Below are 12,597 nucleotides of genomic sequence, written 5' to 3'. Positions count from 1 at the left end.
AAGAGAAGTACCGAATGAAGGTACCGAATGAAGGTACCGAGTGAAGGTACCGAATGAAGGTACCGAGTGAAGGTACCGAATGAAGGTACCGAATGAAGGTACTGAGTGAAGGTACCGAATGAAGGTACCAAATGAAGGTACCGAGTGAAGGTACCGAATGAAGGTACCGAATGAAGGTACCGAATGAAGGTACCGAATGAAGGTACCGAATGAAGGTACCGAGTGAAGTTACCGAATGAAGGTACCGAATGAAGGTACCGAGTGAAGGTACCGAATGAAGGTACCGAGTGAAGGTACCGAATGAAGGTACCGAATGAAGGTACCGAGTGAAGGTACCAAGTGAAGGTACCGAATGAAGGTCCGTTGGAAAAAGGATCAGAATCTACCGTCCCTCATTTGCATAACTGAGTCATGAAAATGAACGGAGCAATTTGAATAAATTTCGTCGAAAGTAAAAATGAGTAAATGTTCCACGTTTAGAGATTATTCTCGTAGATGTGTCTCTTATTGTCACAAAACATTAACTAGATTAAAACATTAAATTAAAAAATTAACTATATTTAAAAGAGAGACCACAATGACTTGGTAACTACGTCAGTTTAAAAGCAACGTTCCAATCTTCGAAAAACAAAGCAACGTTTTTAAAATCTAAACAAACCTCATAGAATTAAAACCAAGAATCATTATTACAACTGTATTACCTTTACTGGGAATCTCAAACCTGGACAAAAGTTACTACTTCGAAAATAACCATAATTACTTTCAAGAGAGAGAGAGAGAGAGAGAGAGAGAGAGAGAGAGAGAGAGAGAGAGAGAGAGAGAGAGAGAGAGAGAGAGAGAGAGAGAGAGGGAGAGGGGCGGGGAAATTAAAAGAAATCTCCTACGAACAATAAAAGTGGGCATATGGCTGGGTGGCTACCACATCCTAAACACCACTATTTAAAATACTCTCACAACAAACCTTAGGACTTTAGTATGAGCTACCACTCTTCACAATGAGACCCCGAGAGGCTGAGAGACTTAACGAGATAACGGAGATCCTAATAGGATAAGGACACCTTTCCATCTCCAATCCTATTCGATCGACATCCTTGTGCTTTCTAGAGGTCGCGGGAGCTAAGCCTGTCTTGTAGAAGCTTTTGTAGAGACAGGGTCGTGAAAGTTCCACCTCGATTGATGAGGATTTAAGATGTTCCAGAGATTAGAACAGAATAGAATGTGGGATTTAGGCCCAAGGCCAAGCGCTGGGACATGATGAGGTCACTCAGAGCTGGAAGAAAAATTGAGAGTAGGAAGTTTATAAGGTGTAACAGGAGGAAAACCTCGCAGTTGCACTATGAGATAATTGTTGGAGAGGGTGGAAAATGAGATGGAAGAAAGAGAATATGAATAGGGGTACAGTAAAATGAATGAAGAGGGATGCAGCTAAGGCCCCAAGGGACCACCGCAAAGAGCTTTAAATAATGCTTACAGTGCACCGCGTGAAGTGCACTACTAGAACTAACCCCCACACCTACAGGGGAATGATATCCGGTGCTTCTAGAATTTCAAAATTTAGGCCAATTTTTTCCCGTAGGACACGCCTTCAATAAATGATCTCAAGTAGTTAGCACAGGTAGAAAGATGACGGAACGTTTCAAGGTGGTCTGGTCATGTGGAGACAAAGGAGAAAGGTTAGTGAATGGAATGCAGCTTTCGGGAAGTCTTGGAAGGAAGGAAGGAAGGGAGGGGGTACCCAGGAAATGATGGATAGGGGGTGTGGGCGAGTTCCCAGAATGGAAAGACTTTAACATCTATAAAAGGTGGGTCATAATAGATACTATCAGTCGGTAGTTAAGGGATGAACACTTCAGTGGCTAATCTTCTTTTTTTGTGTGTGTATGTATGTATGTATGTATATACGTATAGTATATGAGAGAGAGAGAGAGAGAGAGAGAGAGAGAGAGAGAGAGAGAGAGAGAGAGAGAGAGAGAGAGAGAGCTCCAACTCGGTGAGATGAATATTACCGCGTTGAGACCCAACAACCAATTATTAATATATTAAAGTCGACATTTTGATGCTTCACTGATTGTCCACATTTCCTTTGTATCTTTCCATAACCCACCTAAGACCTACAACAGCCAACTAACACCCAGATACACAATCCACTCCTTAGATCAACATACCGGTAGTGAGAGAGAGAAATACAGAAAGACCTGTAACCTGTTCCTCATCGCAAAGAAGCGAACTAATACCAGGTCATACAACTTTCACTTTTTTCCCCAAAAGGTCGCTACAAAGAGACACTTTTCCTACTTTTATAATTTAAGGGGAACTTTTTTTTCTTTACAGCTATACTTGCAACATTGTGCAACATTTTGCAGTTTACTCAAGAACAGTGAGTGGGTCTATTATTATTATTATTATTATTATTATTATTATTATTATTATTATTATTATTATTATTATTTTCTGAGCCTACCAAAGTGTGGTATGCAGAATATTTTTTTAGAACTGAAGTTGCAACATGATGCAACATTTGGCGGTTTAGTCGAGAAAAGTGTCATTATTATTATTATTATTATTATTATTATTATTATTATTATTATTATTATTATTATTATTATTATTTTCTGAGCCTACCAAAGTGTGGTATACAGAATATTTTTTACAACTAAAGTTGCAACATTATGCAACATTTTGCAGTTTACTCGAGAAGTGTCATTATTATTATTATTATTATTATTATTATTATTATTATTATTATTATTATTATTATTATTATTATTAATATTATTATATTATTATTATTATTATTATTTTCTGAGCCAACCAAAGTGTGGTATACAGAATATTTTTTACAACTGAAGTTGGAACATTATGCAACATTTTGCAGTTTACTCGAGAAAAGTGTTATTATTATTATTATTATTATTATTATTATTATTATTATTATTATTATTATTATTATTATTATTATTATTATCTGAGCCATCCAGTGTGGTATACAGAATATTTTTTACAACTAAAGTTGCAACATTATGCAACATTTTGCAGTTTACTCGAGAAAAGTATCACATTATTATTATTATTATTATTATTATTATTATTATTATTATTATTATTATTATCATCATCATGGTAGCCGGAATATCATTATTGCTATAGCAAAGCATGATAACTATTATTATTATTATAACTCACTGTGCACCAAATGCTATAACTAGATTATCATTAGTACTGTATTATAATTATTATAATTATAGAGAAAGAGAATTATCATAACCATGTTTTCAAGTCATAAAAATGACCCACAAGTCTTTTTCAACATTAAATCCACAATAATAATAATAATAATAATAATAATAATAATAATAATAATAATAATAATAACAGAAGTAAGAGTATCATCATTATAGAGAAACGTAATTGTTATAAGAATATTCTTAACTCATAAAAACTGCCACAAGTCATCTTCAATAATAATAATAATAATAATAATAATAATAATAATAATAATAATAATAATAATAATAAGAGCTGCTCCTAAACGCAACCAGGTAAAGTGATGCAAATCCTAGCTTGGCCCAGCCCCGCCCTCGCCCTCTCTCTCTCTCTCTCTCTCTCTCTCTCTCTCTCTCTCTCTCTCTCTGTACACTGCAAAAAAAAAAAAAAATGGAAAAACAGTCACTTAAATGATTATTCCTCACATTAATACACAGTCGACACTCTGTCGTTGTTAGTTTTCCAATATATTTTCCACAACGTTTCAAACATTTCCAAACTGATAAACCTCCTAGAACTGTCAAATTCTCCTCCGAGTGACAGGTAGCTGACGGGAGCGGCGCGAGACGCGACGATGCTGAGGCTAAGTACAGACTGACAGAGATCAGGCTTGCGCATTCGGTTAAGATAAAAAAGGACCCGAACTCAGCTCAATGAATATTCACTAAGCTCGCTAAGGGGCCTCCGAATGTAGAGAGGCTCAAAAGCAAGTCAATATAAGTATCGGCAGGATGCTTGCTCAGTGGCACCCCACCCCTCCCCCTCCCCCAAATGTAGTGAGTCACATGTGTCTGGTGTGTGGGGCCCCTGAGCGAGCATCAGTTGTTTGTTTACAAAAGTGCGCCTGTCGTTCTTCTCCTGTTTTGTTTACAGATTAAGACAGATTGTCATTGCTGACTCTCATGATTGTCACTGATGGTCTGTGAAGGTTTATAGTTTATCTGTCCGTGAATTTTATCTTTTCTTGATATGCATTTCACCTGATCATGCTACTGTTATTTTTCTTTCAATAATTTACGCAAACGTACAAACAAAAGGACTTTTCATTTTAGGATAAGATGCTGTAAGTTTATAAAAAAAGGGTATTTTTTCTAACTTGCACCTTCTAAAAACTATGTACATTAGCTAACATAAAAATCCATCATTAATAGAAGTAATGTTTTAACCCAATCCCCCTACATAGTAAACCGTAAATATAGACAATGAATGAAAGAAATTACTTCAAATTTCCGAATTTCCTCTCCCAGAATCTAACCTATTTGCATACACACATACCTGTACAAACCCGGATAAGGAATCTACCTGACATTCAATACAAAACTTACAAAGCTATAAGGAAGGAATATAGGATCTAGGCCAAAGGCCAAGCACTGGGACCTATGAGGTCATTCAGCGCCGAAAAGGAAATTGACAGTAAGAAGGTTTGAAAGATGTAACAGGAGGAAAACCTCAAAGCAGTTGCAATATGAAACAATTGTTAGAGAAGGTGGAAAGTCAGCTGGAAGAAAGAATATGAACGGAGGTACAGTAAAAGGAATGAAAGAAGTTGCAGCTAGTGGCCGAAGGGATGCTGCAAAGAACCGTAAGTAATGCCTACAGTGCACCATGTGAGGTGCACTGACGGCATTAACCCCCTACGGGGAAAACTTACAAAGCTTTACTGGGACTAAAAACAACCCTTGGTAGTCTGGTGCAAGCGGCAATAAACGGTAATGGGGTCCGAAATGTATTCGAGTGAGTAAATATGAAAGAGTTACTTCTCAACGAGTAACTAAACGAAAATACTAGACGTTTGTTAATGTACCATCTTCCAAATGAATTTTTTATCATGCTAAATCTTGACCACTAACAAAAAACATCAAATGACATCTACATAAATGTTCACTAATCTTTGCATCAATCATCAATCAAAGATACGTAAAACATTCTCAAATAGCATCGTAGCAACGAAGTCAAGTCCTCCAACTTGCAATATTCAGACCGATGGTTCGCCAGACTCTTCAACCTTTCCCACTTCAAAGTACAAGGTTACAAGTGTTAACCTAAGCGAAGCCACTCTGAATCAATTACCTGACCTATTCCTTATCTCCCCCTCCTCTCTCTCTCTCTCTCTCTCTCTCTCTCTCTCTCTCTCTCTCTCTCTCTCTATGGACGAGGAAGGGAAGGGGGGGGGATCTAAGGGCGTTTTCCTGATTAATAATTCAGTGTGTTTCTGCTGACACAAGCAGTGAAATATATCACTGGTTGTTAGCAGGCTGTTGTGGGGCACAGCAATGGTGTGAGAGAGAGAGAGAGAGAGAGAGAGAGAGAGAGAGAGAGAGAGAGAGAGAGAGAGAGAGAGAATGATCAGTACTCGTCGAAATATATACAATGATAATCATAATAATTAAAAAACAGGAGGGTTTCAAAGATATTTCATCCAAACCAGTGTCAAACCTCTCTCTCTCTCTCTCTCTCTCTCATCCCATCTAGTCCCTCCTACCTACAGCACAGTGGAATTGTGTCAAGACAAGGGGGGGAAACAAGAAAACGCCAATCACCTATTCATCGATTCCCTAAATTCAACGTCCGCGTTCAACATTAAGCTTTCACGAGACAACTTCCATCCTTCTTCCTGGTGGCACTGTTACCAATGCCGATGCTCAGGAATTAATGAGAGAGGCTTTGATGCTACTCTGAGGCACCGTGTAATACAGTGCCTGGATGTTGTTCTTTTGTTCATGTTATTCGTGTACACACACACATATATAAATATATACATACACATTATCCTCTTTCTTGTTAAGCAATTGTACCTCAAATAGTATTTCATTATAATTTTTGTTCCTTCTGTTGCTTATGTTGTTATTCATGCATTGTTTGTATTCTTTCTCTGTGTCTCATTTATTATATTCTCCATCCTCCTATTTACATGTACATTATCCATTCTCCATTCTCTTGTCATACAATTGTGACTCGAGTAATAACTTATAATGTCTTTTGTCCCTTCAATATCCCTCTTATTTCTCTGTAACCGTCTGTTTATAATTGTAGATTTAGCTTTATTTAGTCATTTTATTTTTTATTTCTATTTGTTTTCGTTAACGTCAGTGAAAAAATGAAAAGTGAATGGAAACCTATAAATCTTACTCGTAAGAGAGAGTTTCGGCAAACTTAGTCTTTGTACATTTATTAAAAACACGACCACACATCAACGTTGGCAACAACGAGGTAATATGAGAAGAAAGATTGATTGATTGTTTTGTGGCTATTAAAACTGGCGTCACAACACACCATGAGAAGGCACTGAGGAACAACCAAGATGCCATTTTGTGGGTCCTAAAACCACAAGTATATCGCAACATCTTTCTATAAAGCAGAACAAAGGTTGTTAAAGAAGTTGAACAGCCAAGTAGGAAGAAACTGCCAGTAACGGATAGATGGTAAAAGGCGGAAAGAACTTGGATGTCCATCTACAGTGTGCCACCAAACCAAATCTATGTGGCACCCCTACAGTAAGCATAAGCGTGAAACAAGGAAAGGTTAACACCACACTGTGACGTCACGGAGGTATCTCAGACTCCCTCCCTATATATTGATTTTCCCCGACAAACCCCCCTCTCCCCCCCATCCCCCACCATCCTCCAGCAAGCATCATATACACCCCCCGCCCCATCAAATTCACTTTATTCGGTACCGCCCTTGATCCGTTTCTCCCTGGTTTATAGTGATCCTGGTTTATAGTGACCCTGGGTTATAGTGAGCATGGTATCTCGTGACACAGTGACTGGTTCTTGCGACTGGTTCTTATTGAGTGGAGTAGGTAGTGTGACAGCTGCGTCTATTTTTACCTGACTGGGGTCTGTGGACGTGTTGCCACAGAGTTTTTTTTTTGGGTGCTTACACACCTGTTTTGTTCACAGGTGACCGAGCAGTCTTCTAAAAAGTTAATTTACGAGAAAGTAAGGTAAAAACAAGATATATAATGACGTGAACACAGCAAAGCTTTCTGTAATAAATAATAATAATAATAATAATAATAATAATAATAATAATAATAATAATGGTGTACTGGAAAACTATATTTCCATATGAAAAGCAAAATTTAATTTAAACTAGCCGAAGATTAACAAGCCAGGGAACGATAAAAATTTACTTTACACAAATCATCAAATATATAAAATTATATCAATATATATATATATATATATATATATATATATACTGTATATATATATATATACATATATATATATATATATATATATATATATATATATATATATTATATATATATATACCACAAAATGCTACCAAAATGCTACCAAAAATAAGGCAAAAACAAGACATATTTCTTTGAACACAGAACAACAACAACAGCAATAATAATAAATATAATAATTCTGGCGTTATGGAAAGCAGAATTTAATGGATATTGGTCAAAGATTAACAAACCCGGGAAAATATATTCTTTAAACAGGACATACAATTGCTATACAAGTTTCTATATTACTGGCAGCCACAGTCTCATAATCTCTGTTGGTTGGGAAGTTCACTGGTCCACATCAGGCCTCAGAGGACTGATCTAGCCACATACATACACATATACATGCTGCTCAAAGGGTAATGAGTCACAGCCAGGCCCGAGATCCACTCCTTAACCTTCTACAATAAAGAATAGGATAGAATGGACTATTCAATTTAGGCCGAAGGCTGATCGCTGGGATTCACCGCTGAAAGGAAAATTGAGAGTAAAAGGTTTGAAAGGTGTAACAACACGAGGAAAACCTCAATTGCACTATGAAACAAAGAATATGAACGGAGGTACAGTAAAAGGAATGAAAAGGGTTGCAGGTAGGGGCCTAAGGAAGGGACGCTGCAAAGAACCTTAAGTAATGCCTACAGCGCACCGCGTGAGGTGAACTGACGGCGCTACCCAGCTACGGGATCCTGCAATAAAGTACCTCAATTATTTTTGTCCTCAGGGCCTGAATTCCTGAACCTTGAAGCTCTCTCTCTCTCTCTCTCTCTCTCTCTCTCTCTCTCTCTCTCTCTCTCTCTCTCTCTCTCTAGGGTGTTACACCACGGTTTCCAACGTCCTTGAACCATGAGGTATGACGAGGAATTACTTATTGCCTGAGATGTTCAAGACTTGACTTGATATTGCCATCGTTGCGCAATGGCAATTTTATCACACAATCGTGAGCCGTGGGCTGAAAGCATTAAAAGTATTTTCATGATCAAAACACCATAATTTCTATTATCATTGTAGGTATTATCACCATTATTATTATCTAACTGTTTTTCACTGTAGAATAGCATTGTCATCATTGTTATTAAATTGCATCAAGACGTCATCATACTATTATCGCTGTTGTATTATTTTAAGCTGTTAATCAGCTCAGTGAGCTGGTTAAACTAAGGTACACTTACTTTACAATTATCACTATAATACTGCATTTCATTATAAAATAGCACTGCCATCATTATTATTAAATTGCATGAAAAATTCATCATTACTATTACCACTGTTGTATTGTTACCATTCTCATTATCAAACTGCACTTCATTATAAAACAGCATTGCCATCATTATTATTGAATTGCATAAATTCATCATTATTATTATTACTCTTGCACTATTACCATCATTATTATCTAAATTATCATTACCATTACTACTGTTGCAGTATTACCATTGTCATTATCAAAGTGCATTTCATTACTGAATAACATTTTCATCATTATTATTAAACTTAATTTTACCATAAAAAATCAAGTGATCAATTCAGCCTGTCGCGTTTATTATCAATGCTGTTATCAGTTCAGCATGCATTAATGGTCAAGCGTGTAAGTCATTAATGCACATTTACGTTATCAGAGTCTAACCTAAGAGTACATGCAAGCTACAAACATTGCGGCTCGGATATTAAATCATTGACGTTTTAATAAACCGGTAAAATATGGTAGCAGTGGAAGTTAAAAAAGTGAAAAAAATTCTTATATATATTTTGTGATTTAAGTTATTGAGGTTTATAAAAGTATTAAGTTTCAGTTTTCTGTAAAAGAAAACTATTGTGCCGGCCTTGCCTGTCCGTCCGCGCTCAGATCTTAAAAGTTACTGAGGTTAGAGGGCTGCAAATGGGTATGTTGATTATCTACTCTCCAATGGCCAATCATACCAAATTGCAGCCCCCTAGCCTCAGTATTTTTTTTTATTTTATTTAAGGTTAAAGTCAGCCATAATCGTGCATCTGGCAAAGTCAGCCATAATCGTGCATCTGGCCACCACCGGCCCGTGGTTAAATTTTCACAGGCCGCGGCTCATACAGTATTATACCGAGACCACAGAAAGATAGATCTATTTTCGATGGCCTTGATTATGCGCTGTACAGAAAACTCGACTGCGCCGAAGAAACTTCGGCGTATTTCTTACTTGTTTCCTTATCAGTGTCTTTTGGGATGAGGTTGCTAGTCCCAAGCCCTCTCCCATCTTAGCTACAACTCCCAGTTAAATACTAGGTACTTAAATTAGCTGCTTTTATCAACTGAGGTACAGTGCTTTTCAGAAAAGTCTCAAGTCGTTGTATACCCAAACCCCGGGATCGATCTCGGCGAGGCTAGGCTGTAACCACTGTGCTTAGAGGACCGTGTTAATAATTATCAGTATTAGGGAAAAGTACTATCTATATCTATATATATACATAAAACTGTATATATATGTATATATACTGTATATATATATAGATATATTTATACATATCTATAATATATAGATCTATATATATATATATATATATATATATATATATATATATATATAATTATATATATGTATATATACTATGTATATATATATATTATATATATACACATATATATAGATATATATATATAATATATATATATATATATATATATATATATATATATATATATATATATATATATATATATATATATATACATTTATAGAGAGAGAGAGAGAGAGAGAGAGAGAGAGAGAGAGAGAGAGAGAGAGAGAGAGAGAGAGAGAGAGAGAGAGCAGTCAGTCACAGGTGAGGTACGAGAGCCGTGAGTGACTGGTACCAGTGAGCAGTTCCAGCCCTGAGTCCTTTACGGTCGAGAACCGCTGCAATTTTTAGTTGTTTAGAAAATAAAAATACTTAACAATGTCGTATTTTCATCTGGTTATATATTGGTACACTCGTGAGAGTGGACGACTTAGATAAGGAGTGAAGAGGTCTCAAAACAACTGTGATTTTAGAACAGTGTTAAAGTTATTCATTGTGGTCATTTGTAGGTCTAGGCATACATGCTTTTGTTACTGTACATGACATATGTAATATAACTGTGCATTTTTATTAACTTGCTAAATTCACTGACTTGATTGCTCATTATTAATGCACATTTCTCAATCTATCCTAGCATATGACTCCTAATACCCTTCATAGGCCTATTCTCAAATCGACAAAATCTCATCGCTATATACTGTACACACACACACATATATATGTATATATAATGTATACATATGTGTACGTATGTATCTATGCGTGTATGTATGCATATACATGTGTACGTTTGTGAGCTTCGTATGAACTGCTAAACTTTTATGCACGAAAGAATTGGAAAATTTGGCGATTTATGCATATGTATGCATATGTACTGTATGTATGTATGTATGTATGAATGCATATGTATGCATGTATGTATGAATGCATATATGTGTATGTATGTATGCATGTATATGTGTGCGCTTCGTGTAGACTAATAAAAGTTAATTCATGAAAAAAAGGGAACATTCGACGAATTAAGTAATAGTACGACGAAGATAAAAAATCTACGGCGCTCCCAGCGTTGGGCAACCACATGATTCCGGTGTAGAGGAGGAGGAGGAGGAGGAGGAGGAGGAGGAGGAGGAGGAGGAGGAGGAGGAGGAGGAGGAGGAGGAGGAGGAGGGGGGGAGGGGATTGTGGGAAGGAAGGGTTACAGTGAGCATCAGTTTACGTTACCGGATTATTTATAGAAATTGCTATACCAGAGCCAGAGTGTCAAGGACTGGTATGTGTGTGTTTGTATTTTTATTTACCGTTGGTGCGTAGGCTATGGGCTGATTGTTCCTTTAATGGCGTGATGTTTGCGTGTTATGAAAGTCAATGGGAATGAGCGAGTAGATGTGATGCGTGTGATTTTATATATATATATATATATATATATATATATATATATATATATATATATATATATATATATATATATATATATACACTTACATACACATAATCAAATGCATTTACAGAGAGAGAGAGAGAGAGAGAGAGAGAGAGAGAGAGAGAGAGAGAGAGAGAGAGAGAGAGAGAGCGATCGATCGATCTCTCCAACGGTATCAACCCAACCTCAAACAAATTACATTTAACAGAAGAAAACAAACAAAAAAGGACAAAAAACCCCAAAACTTGAAATGACCCATAAGCCACACTCACGTACACGTGGGGGAAAAAGGACAAGTCCCACTAATCTTGCACGGTAGACGAATGCAACATCCGGGTTACTGGCATCGAAGGAACCTCACTGGTATCTCTATTCTCGAAGAGGGATTGGCTGGGAAACGCGATCACCGTCTGTACAGCGTGCTGACTTACTTTCTTTGAGAACCAAGATGGGCAAATGTAAGGGAATTTGTTTAAGGTGGTCGTTTAGATGATAAATAGGTGAGATGTGTAGTTCAAATTGAAGAAACGAGTGAATGTTTTGAATTTTTTTTTTTTAGGTAGGAAAAAGTACAAATCAAAGCGAATCAGGTTTGCTTTGTGAATAAATGGTGATTGTGGGTTTATTGACTGCAAATATGAGGCTGGACGTTAAATTATTATTATATTATTATTATTATTTCAGTAGATGAAACCTAATCACACGGAACAAGCACACCAAAGGAGCCACTGACTTGAAGTTCAAGCTTCCAAAGAATGTTGGTTTCAACCTCCCACCGTAGACCCACCCACCACACTGCAGCAGTAACTGATCATGAGACAGAGCCAGTGATTTTATTCATCGCCCTGGTGGAGACGCGAACCCACGACAACTGAGTGGCATACCACGACACTAACCACTATACCACCGGACCAGCTAATTAAGATTAAAATTATGAAATGATGACTGATTTAATCCACAACATGGTATCCTACGCTATAATTTGTCGAGAATCAGGGAAGAATTTAGCTCAAATTGCTGAAATACCAACAGAGTAACATGGTCCTTCATCCTAGTACAAAATTTATGCCAAGGGCATTCATTTGAAGATATCAGATGCAACGCAAAGACAAATAAGAGTTTCACGATCATTGTATAATAA

At 36.7% G+C, this 12,597-nt stretch overlaps 1 protein-coding gene across 3 annotated transcripts in view; it reads right to left on the bottom strand.

Annotated features, from left to right (window-relative positions):
* Positions 1–12,597, bottom strand: part of LOC136852392 (ATP-binding cassette sub-family C member 3-like) — a 57,577-nt gene that overhangs the window by 33,028 nt on the left and 11,952 nt on the right. Inside the window, exon 1 of one of the 3 annotated variants that reach the window (XM_067126987.1) lies at positions 3,690–3,954. The exons of 1 other annotated variant lie outside the window; for it this stretch is intronic. The gene's annotated coding sequence lies outside the window, so the exon portion shown is untranslated. Of the gene's footprint in view, positions 1–3,689; positions 3,955–12,597 lie in introns of those variants that run through there. One more of the 3 variants, XM_067126988.1, reaches the window with a different exon arrangement.

This window comes from Macrobrachium rosenbergii, chromosome 25 (genome assembly GCF_040412425.1).
Source record: "Macrobrachium rosenbergii isolate ZJJX-2024 chromosome 25, ASM4041242v1, whole genome shotgun sequence".
In the NCBI taxonomy this organism is placed as follows: domain Eukaryota; kingdom Metazoa; phylum Arthropoda; class Malacostraca; order Decapoda; family Palaemonidae; genus Macrobrachium; species Macrobrachium rosenbergii.
This window is presented reverse-complemented; position numbering and strand designations above follow the sequence as displayed.